The sequence below is a fragment of the Triturus cristatus genome, chromosome 8, assembly GCF_964204655.1.
Source record: "Triturus cristatus chromosome 8, aTriCri1.1, whole genome shotgun sequence".
In the NCBI taxonomy this organism is placed as follows: Eukaryota; Metazoa; Chordata; class Amphibia; order Caudata; family Salamandridae; genus Triturus; species Triturus cristatus.
Genome location: NC_140591.1, coordinates 1,193,656,599 through 1,193,673,435, shown reverse-complemented (window position 1 = coordinate 1,193,673,435; position 16,837 = coordinate 1,193,656,599). Strand labels below are relative to the sequence as shown.

General features: G+C 40.4%; 1 protein-coding gene across 4 annotated transcripts in view; it reads left to right on the top strand.

Moving 5' to 3' along the window:
- Positions 1-16,837, top strand: part of LOC146805601 (uncharacterized) — a 704,269-nt gene that overhangs the window by 287,553 nt on the left and 399,879 nt on the right. The window lies entirely within an intron of this gene.

The window sequence follows — 16,837 nt, the reverse complement described above, 5'->3', positions numbered from 1 at the left end:
TTAATAAAATAAAGTACATTAATAAACATAAAGCTTCAATCAGCATAACCTATATACGTCATTTACAGGCAATAACGCATTAAATGATTCCACATCGTTAAACACATTACAGATCACATTCAAAGGAGTGCTGGTTGCACGGGACAGGGGTGGGTTTTTACAAGGGGATAAATCAAGGCGCTTTATGGGAAAGCGTGTCCTTGATCTTGTATGCACCTTATGCTTCATGACAACCACCACCCCCGGGGCTTTTTTTAATTAAGTGTGGGGGGCTCTCAGGCCCTCCCAGCCCCAGTGACCGCAACCCCTGGGGTGTCTTTAAATTAGGTGGGGGGCTCTCAGGCCCCCCAGCCCCAGGGACCGCCACTCAGGATTGAGGAGGAATTAATTACCCAACTTAAACCGCGCAACAGGGTGTGTTTGCACACATGTCACCTCAGGCCACGCCCCCTTCCTTCACCACTGTGCAAACGCGCACCTTAGCGCATTTTAAATTGGGGGATTAACTCTCTTTCAATACTGAGGGTCCCTGAGGGCCAACAAGCCCAACAGGTATCTCCAGTATGCACCACTGAGCTGTGTTGCAGATAGGTGTTCAGAGGCCACGCCCCTTTTTACACCTTTCTGGAACACAGCTCTGTGGCGCTTACTGGGGGTACCTAGTGGGCTAGTTTGACCCTAGGGACCCTTAAGATTCAAGGGGACTTAATCTTTCAAGTTACAACGACCACAGGGCGCATTTACACAATGGTGAAGGGAGGGGACGGGGCCTGAGGTGATGTGTGCAAACACGCCCTGGGGCACGTTTTAGGTTGGGGAAATAATTCCCCTTCAATCCTGAGGGACCTTGGGGGTCAACTAGCCCACCAGGTGCTTCCAGTAAGCGCCACTGCGATGCGTTGAAGAGAGGTGGTGCAGGCTGTGCCCCTTTTTACACCTCTCTGCAATGGTGCTTACTGGACGTACCTAGTGGGCTAATTTGCCCCGAGGACCCTCAGGATTCAAGGGGAGTTAATCTCCCAACTTAAAATGGCCACAGGGCGTGTTTACACAGTGGGGAAGGGAGGGGACGGGGCCTGAGGTGACGTGTGCAAAAACACCACGTGTGTGGCGTTTTAAGTTGGGGAAATAATTCCCATTCAATACTGAGGGCCCATGGGGGCCAACTAGTCCACCAGGTGCTTCCAATAAGCGCTACTGCGCTGCGTTGCAGAGAGGTGGTCCAGGCCGTGCCCATTTTTTCTGCAACGCAGCTCTGTGGTGCTAACTAGAGATACCTGATGGGCTAGTTGTACCCAAGGGACACTCAGGATTCAAGGGGACTTTATCTTCCAAATTAAAACGGCCACAGGGAGTGTTTGCACACGTCAGCTCAGCTCCCCCCCTCCCTTCACCAGTGTGCAAACGCGCCCTGTGGCGTGTTTTAAGAGGTAGTTTTAATCCCCCTGCCCTATTATATACTAGGGGCTTACAGAGGAGGTCATGCTAATAACAGGGGTACCCCAACGCATAGTGTTCCCTAGTGTATGTAGGTGTTTTAACTGTATTCTAAGTGTCTTTTAGCTTAGCACTGGCTCTAGGACTGGTTAGTCAGAGTCAGTTACCACCAGTACCCATCTGAAAAAGTTGAGGGTACAGGATGATTTTGCAACAAAAGCCTCTTTCTGCTCCTCTGTTTGTTCTTGCTGCACGTCTTCCTTCTTCCTGCACGTGTCTTCGTCTTTGAGGACTTCTGTTGCTTCTTTCTGCGTTTCTTTTTCTTCTTTCTGTGTGTTTTTTCTTCTCTCTTCACATGTCCTACCTCTGTAGGCATAGTTAGAAACTAGCATTTAAAAAAGCTTTGAAATTCACTTTAAAAAACCATAGGTTTCAGTTACATTAAAGTTAGAAATTAGCATTTAAAAAACCTTTGAAATTCACTGAAAAAACCATAGGTTTCAGGCACGTTATAGTTAGGAATTAGCATTTGAAAAACCTTAGAAATTCACTGAAAAAACCATAGGTTTCAGGGGCGTTATAGTTAGCTGGACATTTCACTCATACAAAAGCATAGAAATTCCCCTGTCAAAGTTAGTTCAGCTAACTATAACTCGCATGCCCACAATGCACTGCTGATGACGTCACATATTACATCACTCATGACATGGTCAGCGACATCCCTCATGACATCACTGATGACATCTCAAATAACATCACTGATGACATCACTGATGACATCATCCTTGTGATGGAGTGGGAGACCTCCTCTCACCCTAATATAACCTTTGATACACACATTCAAAAATAGAAACTTAAATTTTCAAAAAAATGGACTTACCAATACCAGTTACAACAACCTATTCAGTAATTCCAAGATCTACATACACATTCATTCATTTACCAACAGTCCTATACAGTCACTCATACGTGTACTCACTCATCATATGTACTCATACACCTATACATCCTGTTACACACCACCACTCATTCATAGAGTTACTCAAACACATAGTCACTCATGCTAATAAAGAATCAAACATCCATTTACTTGCATATACCGTTATACACACACCACTACACTTACTTATACAAAAACGTACACAAGCTTACTCTCTTAAACAAACACTTATGGAAACACATACTTATTTATACAGAAACTCTTCCAATCTCTCACTCTCACATATACTCACTTATATACACCAAATACTCACATATACTAGTTTAGAACATATGTAGTTACTCTTAAAGACAATATTGAGACAGTCATTCACTCACTAACACACCCATAGACACACTCATCCACCCATAGAGTCCTGCACACATGCTCTCTTCAAAACACATACAAAAAGTGAGTCACTCATTCTTGCATCTATGCGCTAAGTAATACCCCCCACCGAACCATACAGACACTCAGACACTCATATTAATACTAAAAAAAACTACTAATAACCCATATAGACACTCATGTAGCTACTCACCAAACCATGCAGCCAATTATACACAAAGTGAGAGACTGATACAGATATTTACATATTTAAACATTACTCGCTAACCCATGAATTCACTAAGATACACTTAATCAGTCCGTTATACAATCAATTTTACAAAAGAAATCATCCATTTACACACTTATTTACCCATTTATTCTTCCATCGAGCTAGAGATGTACATATATAAAACATATTTAATTTTCTGAAAAACATACATTCACTGGATGATGTCATCAGTGATGTCATTTGAGATGTCATCAGTGATGTCATGAGTGATATAATATGTGACGTCATCAGCAGTGCATTGCGGGTGAAATGTTCAGCTAACTATAACGCCCCTGAAACCTATGGTTTTTTCAGTGAATATATATATATATATATTTTATGATTGCTGTTACACACCAACTTTTTCGCTTTTTTATAGTCATTGTCTACCATATTCTATTATACATTTTTTAAAAACTAGTCTTGACATGTTTTCTCATTTTGACTTGCTGCTACTGCTCTTTTTATCTGCTACATGTATAGCGCTATTTCTGCACTGTTTGTTTACCAGCACCTTAGTTTTTAGATTTTTTACAGACTATTTATTATAGGGATATATATATGTATTTTTTATGCATTGAGGTCATTTAACTAACCATAAAATGTATAGAAAGGATTTTTTTAGACACCTTTTTAGCATGAGATCTTAGCTATTTAGCAAGATGGCGTCATCAACTCCGCAAACATTTACGCTGTCCTCTGTCTATGTTTATTTCTATGTGTATGACACACTGTTATGTATAAAAAAATGGCGGTTACGGTGTGCCGTGAACACCGAGGAAGGCAGATCGCCGAAACGCGTCTGTTCTGGGAATAAAGACCCGCTGATACGCCACCCGTGAGTGCTTTCATTCTTTATTAAACAAAGGATTTTGGAGCGTTAATATATATATATATGTATATATATATATATATATATATATATATGAATAGCAAGGCGTCCAACGGTTCCGGATAAAACGGCGCTCTTTTGTTGAAGGTGCGGTGTCCTTGCGGCTTGGACCGCCGCTAATATGCCAACAATTTTTCTCCGTTTTAGCAAAGAAAAAATAGGGTCGCACTCCAGCGAGATATAGTACTCCTTTGTTTTAATTTCACAAATCCACAGATTGCGAGATGCACACAAAGAAAACCAACGCGTTTCGTCAGCGTCCGCCGACTTGCTCACGGTTAATTTGCAACATTCAAATCAGGTTATTTAAACAAACAAACAGGAAATTGACACACCTTTCCTGTCACGTGAGGGGTGATTTAAAGTTCACCAGATTTCTGGGATATGTAGTCCCACATTGAATCACAAATGTTTGTGTATTTATATGGATTTGCTTAACGGGAGGTTAATTGACCCCCAAATGGGTTCAAAATTTTCAAAAGCAATGTCTAAATAAATCAATTTTTCGTGGTTAGACACATAAAATCAATGTCAATTTCACAGAATTATTGTATCTACATTGTGATATACAAACCCTCTGGTGGGTCGTCATTACAGTGTGTGTTTTTCTTCCAAAAACCACCTTGTAGACATTGCTCAGTGTCCCATGATAGGCCCACATCTTAAGACTGTTGTTTTTTTTTTTTTTTTTTGAAAAACCATAAAAACAATCAAAAATGAACTCATTGACACATTGCTGTGTTAAATAAAAATACTCAATAAAGTTTTGTATTACAGTCTAGAGATGTATGTAAAGTTCTTCCGACTGGTTCAGACCAAACGGCGTCATGCTTCTAAAGTTAATAATATGTCGAGATTCTTTCTGTCTCAGTAGTCTCTCCCGATTTCCACCTCGTGTATTGATTGGTACAGTTTCAATTCCATAAAACTTTAGAGACTTCCAATTACTGTTGTGGTGGGTCTCCATATGTCTTGCTACCGCATTGTTTTTGTCCTTGTTTTTGGTGGCCCTGGTGTGTTCCAGTATCCTTTTCTTCAGCTCACAAATGGTGCTACCCACGTACTTTAAATGACAAGGACATTCAATGATGTAGACCGTGTATTGGCTTTTACACGATATTAACTGTTTGATTTTCCAGGTTGTTTTATTCGCCATTTTGATCTCATTTGTGGGTTTGGCAATTTGACACACCTTACAGTTTTGACACTTGATAAAGCCTGTTTTCTTTAACCATGTTGTTTGTGCTTTATCCGTTTTGAAGTGACTGTGTACCAATCTGTCTTTTAAATTTGGAGCTCTTCTGTAGGTTATTACAGGGTGCGGTCCCATTATTTTTCCCACAGTCCCATCCAACTGTAGTATTTTCCAATTCTTTTGGATTACATTGACGATTTCTTTAGATTCCAAGGTGTAATCCAGTATTAGTCTTATTGGTTCCTCCTTGGTTACTGGCTCTTTGGTTTGAGTCAGACAATCTTCCCGGGATTTCTGATTGGCTCTGTTCCAACACTTGTTCACCGTGTTTTTGTTGTATTTTCTCTGTAGAAATCTGTTTATTGAGCCTGCACTTTGTTTCTTCCATTCCTCCTCCTCACTGCACAGTCTGCGAAGTCGGAGAAATTCTCCGTATGGTATGCTTGACACTAAAGAGGGTTGGTGGAAGCTCGTTGCTTCTAGGGTGGCATTTGTAGCTGTCGTTTTACGAAACAGTGTTGATTCTAAATGACCATTTTTCACATATATTGTAGCGTCTAAGAAGTTGATCTTGTTCTTGTTGATTTCATATGTGAATTTCAAACTTTCGACACTATTATTAAGGATTTCAAAGTATTCACTAAATTCCTTTTCGTTGCCATTCCAAATTATCAATAAATCATCGATGAATCTTGCCCATTTGATAATTTTGTTTGTGTGTCTTTGATGTTGTTTGTTCCAGGCCACCTCTCGCTCCCACCAGCCCATTACTAGGCAGGCATAACTTGGGCTGAAGGAAAACCCCATAGCCGCCCCATTCTTTTGACGATAAAGGTCATCTCCGAAGAGAAAAATATTGCATGTGAGGCAGGACAGAATCATATCACATAACATACTGTTATGATCTTTAAAGTGAATGTTTCTTTCTTGTAGGAAGAATTGAATGGCTTTCAAACCCAATTCATTGTCAATGTTCGTGTATAAGGCAATTACATCCATCGTTATTAACAAGAAACTATCTTGCCAAATTACATCACGACAAATTACTAGAACAACGAAAGTGGGAACAAAACCAAATGCCCCAGAGACAAAACAGAGGAAGGGGAAGGGGGAAAACTTGGTATCAAAGAAAACGCAACGAAGGGGAAGAAGAACCCAGCACCTCAAGCGAAAAGACTGGTATAAAGACCAGAAGTATGAGGCAACGAACGGATCAATAAATAATGAACTCCAAGTGGTCAACCTCTCTAAAAGGGAACTATCGGATCCAGAAATCTCACTTCTAAAAAGAGGAATAAATTTTTGTCCAGTCAAACAGATGGATTTAGCACAAACCAGAGTTGATCTCTATTTGTATGTCCGCAAAATTAAATTAGCAAAACACTTTCTAGAAAATCCGAAAAAATCGAGGACCACCTATATGGCAGGAACCCCAACGTCAACTTTATTGGCAAAAGAGGCTGATGACTATTTAACATTACTCAATCTAAATGTGGAGGAAGGGGGAGAGATACCCCTACAGTTAGCAATCCCACAACTAGGAGCCAGTCTCAGCAACAAGCGTTCAAAGTCCAAATTTTACCCCCAGCTGCCACCAGGCAATAAAATTGATGTATTTCAGGAGGCTGTTATCCATGACTTATACAAAATCAATAAAGTTAATCGCAAGGATAATCTAACAAAAACAGAAAAGGAGGCCTTGGATAAACTAGCCAATGATAAGGAGATTGAAATCAAGATGGCAGACAAAGGGGGAAATGTGGTCATATGGGACCGTCAATTGTATATCACTGAGGCACAACGCCAGTTGCAAAACGAAAGATATTACGAAAAATTGAGTACCAACCCCACTATGTCGTATCGCCTGGAAATGGAAAACAATCTAAATATGTGGACAGCGAAACACTTGATAGATGAGGAAGAACGAAAATATCTATCCGTGGATTTCCCCAAACTAGCGACAATGTATTTTCTCCCGAAAATACACAAAGACTCAAAGATACCACCTGGCAGACCAATCTTGTCAGCGAAAGGGTCCCTTTTTGAACCTATGGCAAATTACATCGACCACTTTTTAATTCCTCATGTGGTGAAACTAGAATCCTACATCCGAGACACCACTGATCTCCTTAACAAATTGCGTGATGTAATTTGGCAAGATAGTTTCTTGTTAATAACGATGGATGTAATTGCCTTATACACGAACATTGACAATGAATTGGGTTTGAAAGCCATTCAATTCTTCCTACAAGAAAGAAACATTCACTTTAAAGATCATAACAGTATGTTATGTGATATGATTCTGTCCTGCCTCACATGCAATATTTTTCTCTTCGGAGATGACCTTTATCGTCAAAAGAATGGGGCGGCTATGGGGTTTTCCTTCAGCCCAAGTTATGCCTGCCTAGTAATGGGCTGGTGGGAGCGAGAGGTGGCCTGGAACAAACAACATCAAAGACACACAAACAAAATTATCAAATGGGCAAGATTCATCGATGATTTATTGATAATTTGGAATGGCAACGAAAAGGAATTTAGTGAATACTTTGAAATCCTTAATAATAGTGTCGAAAGTTTGAAATTCACATATGAAATCAACAAGAACAAGATCAACTTCTTAGACGCTACAATATATGTGAAAAATGGTCATTTAGAATCAACACTGTTTCGTAAAACGACAGCTACAAATGCCACCCTAGAAGCAACGAGCTTCCACCAACCCTCTTTAGTGTCAAGCATACCATACGGAGAATTTCTCCGACTTCGCAGACTGTGCAGTGAGGAGGAGGAATGGAAGAAACAAAGTGCAGGCTCAATAAACAGATTTCTACAGAGAAAATACAACAAAAACACGGTGAACAAGTGTTGGAACAGAGCCAATCAGAAATCCCGGGAAGATTGTCTGACTCAAACCAAAGAGCCAGTAACCAAGGAGGAACCAATAAGACTAATACTGGATTACACCTTGGAATCTAAAGAAATCGTCAATGTAATCCAAAAGAATTGGAAAATACTACAGTTGGATGGGACTGTGGGAAAAATAATGGGACCGCACCCTGTAATAACCTACAGAAGAGCTCCAAATTTAAAAGACAGATTGGTACACAGTCACTTCAAAACGGATAAAGCACAAACAACATGGTTAAAGAAAACAGGCTTTATCAAGTGTCAAAACTGTAAGGTGTGTCAAATTGCCAAACCCACAAATGAGATCAAAATGGCGAATAAAACAACCTGGAAAATCAAACAGTTAATATCGTGTAAAAGCCAATACACGGTCTACATCATTGAATGTCCTTGTCATTTAAAGTACGTGGGTAGCACCATTTGTGAGCTGAAGAAAAGGATACTGGAACACACCAGGGCCACCAAAAACAAGGACAAAAACAATGCGGTAGCAAGACATATGGAGACCCACCACAACAGTAATTGGAAGTCTCTAAAGTTTTATGGAATTGAAACTGTACCAATCAATACACGAGGTGGAAATCGGGAGAGACTACTGAGACAGAAAGAATCTCGACATATTATTAACTTTAGAAGCATGACGCCGTTTGGTCTGAACCAGTCGGAAGAACTTTACATACATCTCTAGACTGTAATACAAAACTTTATTGAGTATTTTTATTTAACACAGCAATGTGTCAATGAGTTCATTTTTGATTGTTTTTATGGTTTTTCAAAAAAAAAAAAAAAAAACAACAGTCTTAAGATGTGGGCCTATCATGGGACACTGAGCAATGTCTACAAGGTGGTTTTTGGAAGAAAAACACACACTGTAATGACGACCCACCAGAGGGTTTGTATATCACAATGTAGATACAATAATTCTGTGAAATTGACATTGATTTTATGTGTCTAACCACGAAAAATTGATTTATTTAGACATTGCTTTTGAAAATTTTGAACCCATTTGGGGGTCAATTAACCTCCCGTTAAGCAAATCCATATAAATACACAAACATTTGTGATTCAATGTGGGACTACATATCCCAGAAATCTGGTGAACTTTAAATCACCCCTCACGTGACAGGAAAGGTGTGTCAATTTCCTGTTTGTTTGTTTAAATAACCTGATTTGAATGTTGCAAATTAACCGTGAGCAAGTCGGCGGACGCTGACGAAACGCGTTGGTTTTCTTTGTGTGCATCTCGCAATCTGTGGATTTGTGAAATTAAAACAAAGGAGTACTATATCTCGCTGGAGTGCGACCCTATTTTTTCTTTGCTAAAACGGAGAAAAATTGTTGGCATATATATATATATATAGAGGAGGACGGTGGCAGTGTCTTCCTGGTCCGCTTGGCGTCAGGCATCACTACTCATGGTTATTATGTGAGAGAGCTGTTCATCCTGTTTGAATATTGTTCACGACCCTAAAACATCGTTATTTGATGAATCTTGGCACTTTTGGCATATTTGCACGATAAATCACTGATCATTTTAAAAATATATTTTAACATTGTAATTATATGTTGCTCATTTAGCATTTTATAGGCTTTTACTTACTTGCCATTGTATTGGCTTTCTTAGATCTGCGGGGGCACTGGGGGCTTAATTGCGGTCTGTGCTCGGTATTCAAGCCTGCCCGCCCGGGTCCGACTCAGTATTTTTACCGTTGAGCGGAGGGCGGGGCAGGTGAGAGCCAGACACGCCCACCAACACAGAGGCAGTCGAGCGGTTAGCGCTCTAGCAGCAGCACTGACGAAGGACTATTTAGCCAGTCGTCGGCCCTAGCGCGCAGCGGTTGCGCGCAGAGGGGCGCCTTAGACGGCGCCAAAGACTAGCCTAAGACCAGCCCGTCTGCGCCCGTCCGCGACAGGACGGGGCAAGGGGCAATGGGACCTAGCATGAACAACCCACTAACGTCCCCTACAACAAGGATAACCTACTCCGGTCCGGCGCTACGACAACTTGCCGGGAATGTAACGCGGACATGCGGCCTGGGAGGTAATGTGGAATTAGAGGGTCCGTTTTCCTGCCGTTACTGTCGTGCCCAGTTTATTACAGGTTTTCATGAAGCCTATACTCATGAGGGTATAACTGCTCATACACCCGCCGCTAATATTAATCAGAATACTATTAAAATCCACACAGGAAGGAAAAACGTACTGTGTAATATAAGGTCGCTACCTAAACATACTTCTGAGGTATGGGACCTAATTTCCTCTAGCAATCCAGATTTATGTTTCCTCACGGAAACGTGGCTTAAACCGCACTCAACTCCAGCTATCGCACTAGCAATTCCCGCCGGCTTTAAAATAATTAGATTAGACCGTCCCTCGAAAACAGGAGGGGGGATTGCTATTGTTTATAAACAAGAACTTAATTGTACTATGGTAACTGAGCTAACCACACCAGATATTGAATTATTAATTTTCAAAACCTTCTCTTCATCAAAGGATATACAGATGGGTGCACTAGTATATTGCCCCCTGGTCCATGTACGAACTTCTCTAACATGTTACTTGAGACCCTTGCTCCATTTATTAGCAATGATAGAGATTTTCTTTTAGTAGGAGATTTTAATATACACAGTGAACTAAAAAATTGCAAAGAAGCACAGTCTGTACTACATGACCTTTCCCTACTTGGGCTAACACAATTTAATTCAGGGCCAACACATCAGGCAGGACATACTTTAGATCTGATATTAGCCAACTTTCCTACAGTGTCCTGTCTACCCCCTCTTCAAATCAGCTGGACTGATCATTTTATTATTGAATTTTATACTTCTGAGTATAAACATATTGGCCATGGGCCTATCTCCCTTCCCTGCATACGGCGTCCTTGGCATAAAGTCAATGAAGTAACCTTTAAAGACAATTTTACTGAACCTCCTTATATTGCCTCAGAGAACATTGACAATGCCTTAAGGAGATATGAATTAGCAACTAGGCTGACGATAGACACTATAGCTCCTTTGAAACAATTTAAACCTCGGCCTGTTAACAAACAAGAAGTTTGGTTCTCTGAAGATCTCAGGGCATTAAAACAGGCCGCTAGGAAGTTGGAGAAAAAATGGAGAACCTCCCACCGGGAGAATGATAGGAAGCAATATTGGGATTCCTTGTCTAACTATCATAAAGCCATTCGTGGGGCAAGGAAAACCCATATAGCTACCCAAATTGCTGCTGCAGAGAACTCCCCGAGGGTACTTTATCAGGTATTACAGTCCTTTGTTAAACCGGCTGCCTGTGAAAGCTCTGAGTTGGCGTCTCAACAGCTTTGTGACCAAATATCTTCTTTTTTTTAAAATAAGATAGACACGATTTATGTGAAAATAGTCGGTTGTAACAAGGCGAATACTTCTGATTCTACCCTTGTTTTTCAAGATACGGAACATGTGCACAATGTACACTTTTTAGACATCTTTCCTCCCATCACCCTTAAGGATCTACCAGCATTAATTACACAGATTAAAAGCGGTAGTCCAGATGACATTATACCTGCCAGACTTATGCCTATGCTATCTGAACAACTAGGTCCTATAATTGGGAAATTTGTTAATATGTCTCTTTATTCGGGTTCCGTCCCCAGAGACTGGAAGCGTGCGCTGGTAAGGCCCATTAGGAAAAACACCACCATCCCTTGGACTGAACTAGCCAATTTAAGGCCTATCTCACTGCTACCTTTTCTGGGGAAGTTGATAGAAAAATATGTCAATAGACTTTTATCCGGCTACATTGAATCTGTGGGTGGCCTAGACTATTCTCAATCGGGGTTTAGGCCGAAACATAGCACTGAGTCCACTCTTGTGTCTGTGGTTGACGACCTACACATGTTTCAAGACAAAGGCTATTCGGTAATCTTAGTGCTACTTGACTTGTCAGCAGCGTTCGACACCGTGTCACATAACATTCTTATCAACCGGTTGTCGAACGTAGGAGTTAAGAACAAAGCCCTTGCCTGGTTGAGGAGTTTTCTTACTGATCGTACCCAGACTGTCACCATGGGCACGTACCGTTCTAGGGAGGTAGAAATTACGAAAGGGGCGCCACAGGGCTCTTGTTTGAGCCCTACGCTTTTTAACATCTATGTGGCACCCCTGGCAAGAGTGATGCGCAAATTTGGTTTCATCCCCGTGTCATATGCCGATGACACGCAGCTCCTCTTTCCTTTCAAAACCCTTACTACGGAAAAAAGAACTCCTTCTCTGCAGGCATGAAGGCTGTAGGACAATGGATGTTCACTAATTACCTGCAATGCAATGTCAGTAAAACCGAGATTATGTTGTTTGGGGAAGCCAGGATACTGTGGTCCCCTGACTGGTGGCCTTTTGATCTTGGCACTGCTCCAGAACCTAAACAGGTCGTCAAAAATGTAGGGGTCCGCCTCGATCAGGATCTAGTGTTAAAACAGCACTCTCACTACATTGCAGGCGTATGTTTTCATACTATCAGCCTGCTACGCAAGGTTTTCCCTTTGTTGCCGGATTCCTTTAGAAGAACCTTAGTGCAGGCTCTTGTTCTGAGTCGGCTCGACTACTGTAATGGCCTGCTCCTCTCAGCCAATGAGGGAGTGTTGGCCAAACTACAGGTAATTCAAAACACTGCGGCTCGACTGGTCCTTAATGCCCCGCCAAGAACAGCATCAAAGCCACTTCTAGAAAAATTGCATTGGCTTTCAATACGTCAACGGCCAAAATTTAAAACATGCTGTCTGATTCACAAAAGCATAAATGGGCAAGGCCCCCTCTATCTGGAAAAGTAATTCATTCCTTACACCCCTACCAGGACCCTTAGATCTAGCAATAGTCATCGGTTGGCAGTACCACGTGCCAAGAAGGCTAGACATGGTGGTAGAGCCCTATCAGTGATGGGACCAACTTTGTGGAATAATCTTCCGCTAACTCTACGAATATGTCCCGATCATCTGAAATTTAGGAAACAGCTCAAAACTTTGTTGTTCAAAAATGAGATCTAGTTCAGCTCTCCCTTATTCTGAAATGAACAGTCGAATAACCTGGCCCAAAGCGCAGAGATACTCCTTTGGAGTCGATTCTAGCGCTATACAAACCCATAAATAAATAAATAAATATATATAGATAGATAGATAGATAGATAGATAGATAGATAGATAGATAGATAGATAGATAGATAGATAGATAGATAGATAGATAGATAGATAGATAGATAGATAGATAGATAGATAGATAGATAGATAGATAGATAGATAGATAGATAGATAGATAGATAGACAGATATAGGTGTATATATAGATGTATAGACATGCTGATCGTTTATTAACCCCTTGTGTGCCCCGCCCTTTCCCCGCCCTGTGCCGGGCGTTGAATTAGCGGGCGGGGTTCATGACGAGATAGTCTCGTCATGGGCACAGCGCAACCGCGGCCCATGACGAGACCATCTCGTCATGGGCACTCAAGGGGTTAAAATACTCACCTGCACTTATTTTGTGGTCTGTAATCGTCTGTTCCGGTCCTCGTTCTATCCTTGAGGAATTTTGGGACCTTGGTGGCGAAGTTTGTTAATGTATATATATATATATATATATATATATCCGATTTCAACGCTTGATCCACTCCTTTGTTGGACCCAAAGAACACACAGGCACGGACCGCAGGATAAGTGCTAATATTTTATTGTTAGTAGTCCACCATTACGCGTTTCAGTCCATCCGGGCCTTGATCACATGACACGCGCTACTTATTGTTTCCTGTTATTTAAAGTGACAATGTGTTTTATGCAAACCATACAATTCATGCAGAGAGAGAAGATACTATTAAATAACATAGCATCCTTAGTGCAGATTTTATAAAAACAGCTTCAAGTCTAACATTAATTAAAAAATGTTCATAAAATGTAATAAATAATTAATTATTACAAATCTAACATTTCATAAAATATGATAGAAAAAATAGCAGCGTAAGATAATCCACATTGGTACATTACTTGTCCTCATTGTAACTATTCATATAGTTGTTAGCCATTGAGTCTCTCTTTTTTCCCTGATACTTAATTTATCAATACATACATCGTAAGACAAATCAATGCACCACCGTCATGATCATATATATATCTGATCATTAAAAAAAAAAAAAAAACCTTTGTATGGAAAAAGTGCTAGTGCTTACTATGCTATATAAGTGCAAAACCTGCATATGGTGCTTATCACTCTCAAAGTGCAAATGTGTATTATTAGAAAGAAACGAATTGACTTGGTTTAGGGATTTGGCTGCAGATGACTTGTGGGGAGTCCATTTTCAGGTGTGTCACCATCTCGGTTTAAATACCATGTGTTCACCTGTTATGTACTGTAATCTCAGGTTTAATCCATATAAGAGTAAATGCTCTTACTTGAGCACCAACCCCTTGTTGTTCCTACATCTGTACCTTCTTTGTGCTGAATGTTCACCTAACTTAGAGATCATGCTCCACTTGGTCTTTCATGTCTTTTGTTCTTATTATGTATGCGGACTAGAGACGAGTGTATAAATCCTCTGTTGTATTCAAACCTCCTGGGCTCTTTGAATCGAGCACTAGTATACATTGGGTTTCCAATTTTCTTTAAGTGCCTTCCCTGTTTCCTGCTCTCCTGTTCATAGGTACTGTATCTATAATGTAATATTTCAGGTGTTCCAACTTATTTGCATGTATCTCCTTGAAATTTCTGGCAACTGGATAAGTTGGGTCATTGTTCGTTATTGACCTTATGTGCTGGAGTATTCGTTTGTGGGCTTGAAGTTTAGTGCTTCCCCCGTAGCGTAAGCCACACGAACACTCCAGCACATAAATGACGTAGTCCGTTTTGCATGTCAGATATTTTGTGATTTCTTTTTCCTTGTTGCTAAATGGGACACTGTATGATATTTTATTTATCCTATATTGACATGCTAAGCACGTTTTGCACTTGGAGAGACAGGTTGTCTGTTCTGTTAGTTTTGGACTACTTTTTAATAAAAAGTTGCTCATAGAGTGCCTTTCTATGTGTCACTGATAGGTTGTTTATGCAAAGAATTACCTATTATAGGATCACTGAGGACAATCGGCCAATGTTGTCTGATGATCATCCTAATCTCCCCACTAGTTTTGTTTTGCCTCTCCCCTTTGTTATTCTTGTCAATCGGGGTACAGGAAATGAACTTACCCATTTCAAGCAGTGGTTTTTTGGGTCTTAGGAGTTCTAGTCTGTTTGAACTCTTTGTTTTGGCTATAGCCATATCCAAGGTTTTCATCGAGTACCCCCTTTCCAAGAACCTTTTCTTACTAGCTTCTTGTGCTATATTGAGCTCATGCTGGATGCTGCAAACTCTCTTAAGTCTGAGCATTTCACCGTATGGTATACTTTCCACAAGATGTTTGGGGTGAAAGCTTGTTGCATGCAATATTGGATTACCAGCTGTGGCCTTGCGGTGTATCTTTGTTTCCACTTTGTCATTGTCAATAAATACCTGTACATCTAAAAATTGTATTTCTTTGTCACTATCAGTGGCATTAAAATTCAAATTCAGTTCATTGGCATTCAAAACAGATACAAAATTCCTGGCACTTTCACGTGTTCCCTTCCAGATAATAAATAAATCATCTATAAAACGCAGCCATAAATGTACATTGTTTTTCAAGTATTTGGCAGGAGGTGCCCAGTACAAGCTCCTCCCACCAGCCCATGTGTAAACATGCATAGCTGGGGGAGAAGCTGGCACCCATCGCCACACCTCGCATTTGTTGATAAAATGTTTTTTGGAATAGGAACACATTGCTATTAAGGCAGAAGGCCACCATATTGTTCAGCATTTTACTATGCTGAGATGTTTGAGATGATCTCCCTTTCAAATAAAATTCAAGAGCTCTCAGTCCATCTTTGTGTATTATGCTCCTATCCAGAGCTGTCACATCAAGAGTTAATAGAAGATAGTCTTTCTGCCACACGATATTCTTCAGTTTGTTTTAAAAAATCACTGGTATCCCTTATCTAGGAAGGCAATTTTTGCACAAAGTTCTGTAAAAAGAAATCTACATACTGTGACGTGTTCTCCAGTAGACTGCTTTGGGCTGAAATTATTGGCCTTCCTGTAGGTTTCTCCGGGTTTTTATGGATCTTTGGTATTAAGTAGATTGATGGTACTGTGGGGTTGTCTTTCTTGAGAAACTTGTATTCATCTGCCGTGAGCAGTCCCATAGTTTTCCAAGCCAATAACTTGCTGTAATATTTGTTTTAAATTGCCCTGAGTGATAATACGTTGCTCACTTTGTAGCAAGATCTGTCATTTAATTGGTTTAGGGCCTCCGTGATGTAGTCCTTTTTGGCCCAAATGACAATGTTGCCTCCTTTATCTAAATTCCGAATTACTATTTCATCATTTTTTCGTAGCTTAGTCATTAATTGGCGATACTGTTGGTTTTGTACATTTAATTTGGATTTAGAATTCTGCACTTTGTAATTCAAGGTCTTTATTTATGCTGTGGCAAGTTCCTTAAAAGTATCAATTGCATCTCTTGGAGATATAGGGTTGAAAGTAGATTTTGGTTTGAATGGGTTCTCCCTTGTGCCCATACTGTTCATACTGTTTTCATCCATTGCACTGTTGTTTTCATTGCGGTTGTCTGTTGTTACTGACCTTTCATTATATTGTGATAATGTCATCCTACCTTCCTCCTGTAAAGCTTGTAAATCTCTTAATAAAGATCCATCCGAGGCTGATAGATTTGACTGTGAGGTATTCTCTCCAGCTTGATTATCACTCATGGTTATCTCATTATTAGTTCGTAACGTGTGAT